This window comes from Dendrobates tinctorius, unplaced genomic scaffold, assembly GCF_039654945.1.
Source record: "Dendrobates tinctorius isolate UK_male_01 unplaced genomic scaffold, ASM3965494v1 ptg000077l, whole genome shotgun sequence".
In the NCBI taxonomy this organism is placed as follows: Eukaryota; Metazoa; Chordata; class Amphibia; order Anura; family Dendrobatidae; genus Dendrobates; species Dendrobates tinctorius.
In genome coordinates, this window is record NW_027361745.1 from 5,914,584 (window position 1) to 5,923,297 (window position 8,714).

The window sequence follows — 8,714 nt, forward strand, 5'->3', positions numbered from 1 at the left end:
CTACATGCATGCTACATACATACTACATGCTACATACATACTACATATATGCTACATACATACTACATATATACTACATGCATGCTACATACATACTGCATGCTACATACATACCACATATATACTACATACATACAATACATTCATACAATACATACATAGACATACAGTACATATAACATAGAGTAACATACTTACCAATACTTGTCACATTGTTCCCCGAAGCCATTGTCTTTTCCGGAATAAATATTAACATAACAAACCACAAAAATACTCACACACGATCCGAAGCAGTCCACGAGTGTCCCACGACGATCTTGGGTAGAGAACTGCAGCATCACACAGCAATGGCATAAAGTGAGACTAGGGACTTTTTTTTTTTTAAGTGGCGGAGGAATACAGTGCGGAAGGATACCTCCCTTCCGTCATTGGATTCCTGCAGCCCGTAGAGAACAGCAGCAACAGCTGATGCTGCCGTTCTCTACCCAAGATCGTCGTGGGACACACTCGTGGACTGCTTCGGATCGTGGGTGAGTATTTTTGTGGTTTGTTATGTTAATATTTATTCCGTAAAAGACAATGGCTTCGGGGAACAATGTGACAAGTATTGGTAAGTATGTTACTCTATGTTATATGTACTGAATGTCTATGTATGTATTGTATGAATGTATTGTATGTAGTATGTATGTAGTATATATGTGGTATGTATGTAGCATGTAGTATGTATGTAGTATGTATGTAGCATGCATGTAGCATGCAGTATGTATGTAGCATGCATGTAGTATATATGTAGTATGTATGTAGCATGTAGTATGTATGTAGTATGTATGTAGCATGTAGTATGTATGTAGCATGCATGTAGTATGTATGTAGTATGTATGTAGTATATATGTAGTATGTACAGTGGGGAAAAAAAGTATTTAGTCAGTCAGCAATAGTGCAAGTTCCACCACTTAAAAAGATGAGAGGTGTCTGTAATTTACATCATTGGTAGACCTCAACTATGGGAGACAAATTGAGAAATAAAAATCCAGAAAATCACATTGTCTGTTTTTTTTTCATTTTATTTGCATATTATGGTGGAAAATAAGTATTTGGTCAGAAACAAGCAATCAAGATTTCTGGCTCTCACAGACCTGTAACTTCTTCTTTAAGAGTCTCCTCTTTCCTCCACTCATTACCTGTAGTAATGGCACCTGTTTAAACTTGTTATCAGTATAAAAAGACACCTGTGCACACCCTCAAACAGTCTGACTCCAAACTCCACTATGGTGAAGACCAAAGAGCTGTCAAAGGACACCAGAAACAAAATTGTAGCCCTGCACCAGGCTGGGAAGACTGAATCTGCAATAGCCAACCAGCTTGGAGTGAAGAAATCAACTGTGGGAGCAATAATTAGAAAATGGAAGACATACAAGACCACTGATAATCTCCCTCGATCTGGTGCTCCACGCAAAATCCCACCCCGTGGGGTCAGAATGATCACAAGAACGGTGAGCAAAAATCCCAGAACCACGCGGGGGGACCTAGTGAATGAACTGCAGAGAGCTGGGACCAATGTAACAAGGCCTACCATAAGTAACACACTACGCCACCATGGACTCAGATCCTGCAGTGCCAGACGTGTCCCACTGCTTAAGCCTGTACATGTCCGGGCCCGTCTGAAGTTTGCTAGAGAGCATTTGGATGATCCAGAGGAGTTTTGGGAGAATGTCCTATGGTCTGATGAAACCAAACTGGAACTGTTTGGTAGAAACACAACTTGTCGTGTTTGGAGGAAAAATAATACTGAGTTGCATCCATCAAACACCATACCTACTGTAAAGCATGGTGGTGGAAACATCATGCTTTGGGGCTGTTTCTCTGCAAAGGGGCCAGGACGACTGATCCGGGTACATGAAAGAATGAATGGGGCCATGTATCGTGAGATTTTGAGTGCAAACCTCCTTCCATCAGCAAGGGCATTGAAGATGAAACGTGGCTGGGTCTTTCAACATGACAATGATCCAAAGCACACCGCCAGGGCAACGAAGGAGTGGCTTCGTAAGAAGCATTTCAAGGTCCTGGAGCGGCCTAGCCAGTCTCCAGATCTCAACCCTATAGAAAACCTTTGGAGGGAGTTGAAAGTCCGTGTTGCCAAGCGAAAAGCCAAAAACATCACTGCTCTAGAGGAGATCTGCATGGAGGAATGGGCCAACATACCAACAACAGTGTGTGGCAACCTTGTGAAGACTTACAGAAAACGTTTGACCTCTGTCATTGCCAACAAAGGATATATCACAAAGTATTGAGATGAAATTTTGTTTCTGACCAAATACTTATTTTCCACCATAATATGCAAATAAAATGAAAAAAAAAACAGACAATGTGATTTTCTGGATTTTTTTTTCTCAGTTTGTCTCCCATAGTTGAGGTCTACCTATGATGTAAATTACAGACGCCTCTCATCTTTTTAAGTGGTGGAACTTGCACTATTGCTGACTGACTAAATACTTTTTTTCCCCACTGTATGTAGCATGTAGTATGTATGTAGCATGCATGTAGTATGTATGTAGTATGTATGTAGTATGTATGTGGTATGTATGTAGCATGTAGTATGTATGTAGCATGCATGTAGTATATATGTAGTATGTATGTAGCATGTAGTATGTATGTAGTATGTATGTAGTATGTATGTAGTATGTATGTGGTATGTATGTAGTATGTATGTGGTATGTATGTAGCATGCATGTAGTATGTATGTAGTATGTATGTGGTATGTATGTAGTATGTATGTAGCATGTAGTATGTATGTAGCATGCATGTAGTATATATGTGTTATGTATGTAGCATGCATGTAGTATGTATGTAGTATGTATGTGGTATGTATGTAGCATGCATGTAGTATGTATGTAGTATGTATGTATGTAGTATGTATGTAGTATGTATGTAGCATGCAGTATGTATGTAGCATGTATGTAGTATATATGTAGTATGTATGTAGCATGTAGTATGTATGTAGCATGCATGTAGTATATATGTAGTATGTATGTAGCATGTAGTATGTATGTAGCATGCATGTAGTATATATGTGTTATGTATGTAGTATGTATGTAGTATGTATGTGTTATGTATGTAGTATGTATGTAGTATGTATGTATGTAGTATGCATGTAGTATGTATGTAGTATGTATGTGGTATGTATGTGGTATGTATGTGGTATGTATGTAGCATGTAGTATGTATGTAGCATGTATGTAGTATGTATGTAGTATGTATGTATGTAGTATGTATGTAGTATGTATGTATGTAGTATGTATGTAGTATGTATGTAGTATGTATGTATGTAGTATGTATGTAGTATGTATGTAGTATGTATGTGGTATGTATGTGGTATGTATGTGGTATGTATGTAGTATGTATGTAGCATGTAGTATGTATGTAGCATGTATGTAGCATGTATGTAGTATGTATGTAGTATGTATGTATGTAGTATGTATGTAGTATGTATGTGGTATGTATGTGGTATGTATGTGGTATGTATGTGGTATGTATGTAGTATGTAGTATGTATGTAGTATGTATGTAGTATTTTTTTTTTTTTTTTTAACATTTAACACATTAGCCGGATGATGGGACTACTACTGTCCCATCATTGGCTAATGTGTCAATCACTGTCATGGTAGCAGGCATCGCCAGATGGGACTTGTAGTCCCATCGGACGATGCTTGCACAGACCCCCGGACATCAGCACAGCCCCCCGGCAGGCCGGCACAGCCCCCCGGCAGGCCGGTACAGACCCCCACAGGGTGCACAGACCACCGGCAGGCCGGCACAGCCCCCCGGCAGGCCGGTACAGACCCCCACAGGGTGCACAGCCCCCCGGCAGGCCGGCACAGCCCCCCGGCAGGCCGGTACAGACCCCGGGCAGTCCACACAGCCCCCCGGCAGGCCGGCACAGCCCCCCGGCAGGCCGGCAGAGACCCCCGGAAGGCCCGAAATGACGGCGCATCATGATGCGCACACACCGCGCATCATGATGACGTCAGGCTGTCAATCAACTTTGAAATTCCGATTCCGATGCCGACTTCCGATATTGAAAAAATATCGGAAGTCGGTATCGGAATTCCCATACAGCAAGTATCGGCAGATACCCGATACTTGCGGTATCGGAATGCTCAACACTAGTCATGTCATGTAAGCAGTGAAGTATTTTTCATTGTACTATACCTATATTTCTGTGCCGTATTAGAGCATTATGAATTGTATGTGTTAAAAGGGCGCACAGACACTCTTTGGCCCTGGGCCCATGAAAACCTGGTGCCAGCCCTACCCCCCCCACAACTTTAGCCAAATGACCCCCAGTTTTCAATGCGTAACTATTATTATAAAGTAAATTAAGGTTGACAAGCTTAAGTAATAAGAATTGATGTCATTAGCATTGAAATGGGCACTGTAGGTGTGTTTACTGTCCTCCACTCACTCCCGACTTTGCTTCCCCATTGACTTGCATTGGGTATCGTATTTCAGTCGGACACTGACTTTTCCCTATAGTCGGCCGATTTCGTTTGACCCGACTTTTTAGAAAGTCGGGTTTCATGAAACCCGACTTGACCCGAAAAAAGGCAAAGTCACTCATCTCTATGGTAGACGTATCACATATAACTGCACTAAAAATTCTTCCATTTCTGGCCTCCATTTAAATTTTGTTGCAGTGTGTTAGCGAAGTTATTGACACCAGTATATTGCTAAAAATTGTTACCTAAAGGCCAGCTATTTAAAACTGCGGTTTGTCCGTGACACGGATCAAATATAAGTGCACTCAAAATTCTGCCATTTTTGGCCTCCAATTAAATTTTGTTGCAGTAATTTACACCAATTTGCTGTTAAAAATACTTAACTACAGGCCAGCTATTTAAAATTGTGTGTCATGATTGAGGATGAACGGACGACACGTTATGGGAGGACAGGACGGAATGCGGCTTAGCTTATGCTCCCACACCACCAGGCCATGACAATGTGGGGCGTGCGTCCCAAATGGTAAGGGAATGTGGACCCTCTGGACCACAGAGAGGTACCCGGGCCTACCTTGACTTGGGAAGGGAAGCGACCGGGGTCTGTGGCATGTGGGCAAGGTGACGACATGCAGGACTAGACGACACCACACAACTTCAGGTATGAAGAAACATAAAGTTTACTTAAGCAAAGTCACAGTACAAAACTAGACATCACAATGCCAGGCTCCCGATTTCGCAGATCAAGGAAGAGAACACTTCCCAGGTCGCAGACGATGGCAGGAGGACATCATGGGTTGATGCAGTCCAGGGTCATCTGGCACGGGCTTACCAGGAGAATCTCTCTCTCAGGCCTCTGGCGCAGCACAGGCACAGCAGGAGAACATCAGACACCGACCTCGGACAGATGTCATCACAGGTGGACCACAGGGAACATCGAGACACAGACAAGACACGGACAGCACAGGTCCAGGAACATCAGCATGGCAGCTCAGGACATCAACTGGTCAGATCAAGGAGATGCATGCGGAGCCATCACCAGAAAACAAGACTGGATACTCCCCAGGAACACTGAGGAGGAGTCCATCCAGGAACATGAGTGGGACCGACTCTGGCAGGACATCGAAGGCACAGGCAGGACACCGGAGGCACAGGCAGGACATTGGAAGCACAAGCAGAACATCAGAAGCACAAGCAGAACATCAGAAGCACAGGCAGGATATTGGAGGCACAGGCAAGACATCGGCTGGTCAGATCCAGGACAAACAGGCAGGGCCATCACCGGGAAACAAGGCTGGAGACTCCCCAGGAACACGAAGGAGGAGTCCATCCAGGAACAAGGAGGAGGCATCCATCCAGGAACAAGAGCAGGACCAACTCTGGAACACAGACTGGACCACCAGTAGCATTGACTGGACACAGGCTGGACATCGGGACACAGGCTTGACACCGGCAGAACATTGAGCAGCGGTCGCCAGACTCCAAATATTGAACACGACCTGCAGGCATTTCACAGTGGTTGTCAGGCTCCAGGCACCAGACAGCGATCGCCAGCCTCCAGACATCGGACACGAACTCCAGACACCACACAGCGGTAATCAGACTCCAGACAGTGAACCCTAGACTCCGGACACGACTTCAGGCACCAGACAGAGATCGTCAGGCTCCAGGCACCAGATGGCAATTACCAGACTCCAGACATCAGACATGACCTCCAGGCACCAAACAGCGATCGTCAGGCTCCAGGCCCCAGACGGTGATCACCAGACTCTGGACATCAGACCCAGGAAGGAACGCAAGCAGGATGGTGCAAGCAACACAGGATTGAACCGAGGCTGGACGGAGCTAGCACCGCAAAGTAGGCAGAGCACAGCGAAGTAGACGCTCAGCAGGAACACCGGACTCCATCTTCAACAGATGAACACAGGCTTATTCACAGGACACAGGTTACAGGAAACTCACAGTCACTAGGTACATGGTTCAAGACACAGAAGGACTTCAGGATTTTCACACAGCAGGAATCCACATTCAGGTTGAGTTCACACATCGCGGTTTTTTTCGCGTTTTTGCGGTTGTTTTAAACGCGCGATTTTGCCGCGAAAACACTAAAAATAAGCATCCCTTGCAATCCTATGGGATTCCGCAATGCTGTGCTAATGCTGTGGATTTTTCCGCGGCGGAATCGCTTCACGGTAAAAAACGCAGATGCTCATTAATTTAGTGGAATCGTTGCGATCCCTCACCCATAGGATTGCATTGTTCCACTTACTTCCTGGATGTGGCTGTGTCCACCATGCGAAAAGTAAGCAGAACATTTGCCGATGGTACCCACGGTCCGGAGGAGAGGCGACTGTCCTCCAGGCTTTGGGTATCATATCCTTGTAAAAAATAGAATTAAAATAAAAAATATTGTTATCCTCACCTTCCGGCGTCCCGCGCAGCCTCTCTCCACGCTCCTGGTCCCAGTAATCCTTTGCGAGAATGACCGCGATGATGTCGAGATCTCACGGGAGCGTGAAGTCTCGCGGTCATTCGCGCAAAGGATTACTGGTACTGCAAGCGTGGAGAAAGGTGGGAAGGCTGCGCGGGACGCCGGAAGGTGAGGATAACAATATTTTTTATTTTTTTTATTATTTTTTACATTCTATCTTTTAATATTGATGCCGCATAGGCAGCCTCAATAGTAAAAAGCTGTATGTTTGATGGGTGTGACCAACCTGTCAATCAGCTCTCCAAGCGATGCTCCAGATCGCTTGGAAAACGCTAGCATTCTGCAAGCTGATTATGTTTGCAAATCGTTAGTTTTTCCGCAGGAAAATCGCAGGAATTTAAAATGTGATTTTCCCGCAGAATGGAATTCCGGAATTCTCGCGGTAACTTCCGCAAGAGTTCCGCTACGTGTGCACATAGCCAAAGGCAAGGACTTTGGTACCAACACATAGACAGGACAGGTCCAGGGACGAAAGACATCTTCTTTCCTAGAATTGATCACAGACAGACCAGGAGCAACATGGAGGACCAAACGCACATGGCTAGGTTCAGGAACCTAATGTGAAGCTCTGGCCATGCCCAACAGGAAAGAGGAACTTTATATAGGAGCTTCCCCTAAGCAATAGGCTGAGGACAGCAATTCAAGCTCACACACTGCCCCTAACAAAAGCAGGGAAAGTGTGGCTGCTCGCACCATAAGCACAGACAGAAACAGTACAGTATGGCCAGCACAGGAACTAAGGCTTAAGGCACCAGACTGCGCAACAAGCCTGGACACACTTGGAACGTCATGCACCAGCTGCAGAGGACCTTGCAACCCGTGGATAGCTTCCATAGTGGCAGCCAGGGACCACACACGCGGATAGTCATGCCGTGGAGCAAAGACTCTACATCACATATACGGCTACGCAGCAGAGCTGGGAACTGAGCAGCATCCATACAGGTAAGGCTAGGTTCACATCGCGTTAGGGGCAATCCGTTTAATGGATCCGTTACTAAGCGGCACTAACGCAATGTAACGGATCCGTTAACGCACCCATTGACTTCCATTAGCGTAATGCTATGGCGCCCCCGAGGGTTCAGTCGCCACAGAGGTACTGCACCTCCTCCTGAGGTGTAGTATCCCACTTCCCAGGTAAGATGGAACACCTGACCAGACTCCACCACTCACATCCAGCACAAACATAGTAGTGTATCAGAGCACCCTTCATGGCTCCCTGCTTGGAACACGAAGAGTGATGGGAGGTGGGTGAAGCTTAGACTGCACAAGATAGCGGGAGAATGTTAGGAAGTAGTCAGTTGGTGAGAGAAGATCCCCTGAGAGGGATGGAGTGAAGGAAGTGCTGCAGCAGATTTCAGTGACCTGGAGCTGCTGGCATGGGAAAGAGCAATAGAAAGCCTGATTCTTCAGAAGAAAGGAATATTAGTGCGGAACGTAAGGAGAAGAGAACTTAGGACTAGGGTCACAGCAGAGCCCTTCCTCAAGTTTGAAGCGCATGGCCGGGGTCCGGTCCCCGAGGCTGTTTGTGAAACTAATGTTCCTGAAGCAGACACTGGTGGAATAGGAGCGGTGACTGCTCTATTCCCACAATAGACTCGAAGACACGGTGGCAACCTAAGTGTGAGCTGGGACATGACAGATGGAGTCCCCGAAGCAGGCTACAGTCACTTGTCATGCAAGTGGAGTTCTAAGCAACATCTGAGAGGAGGAACTTGAGTTTAATACACAACTA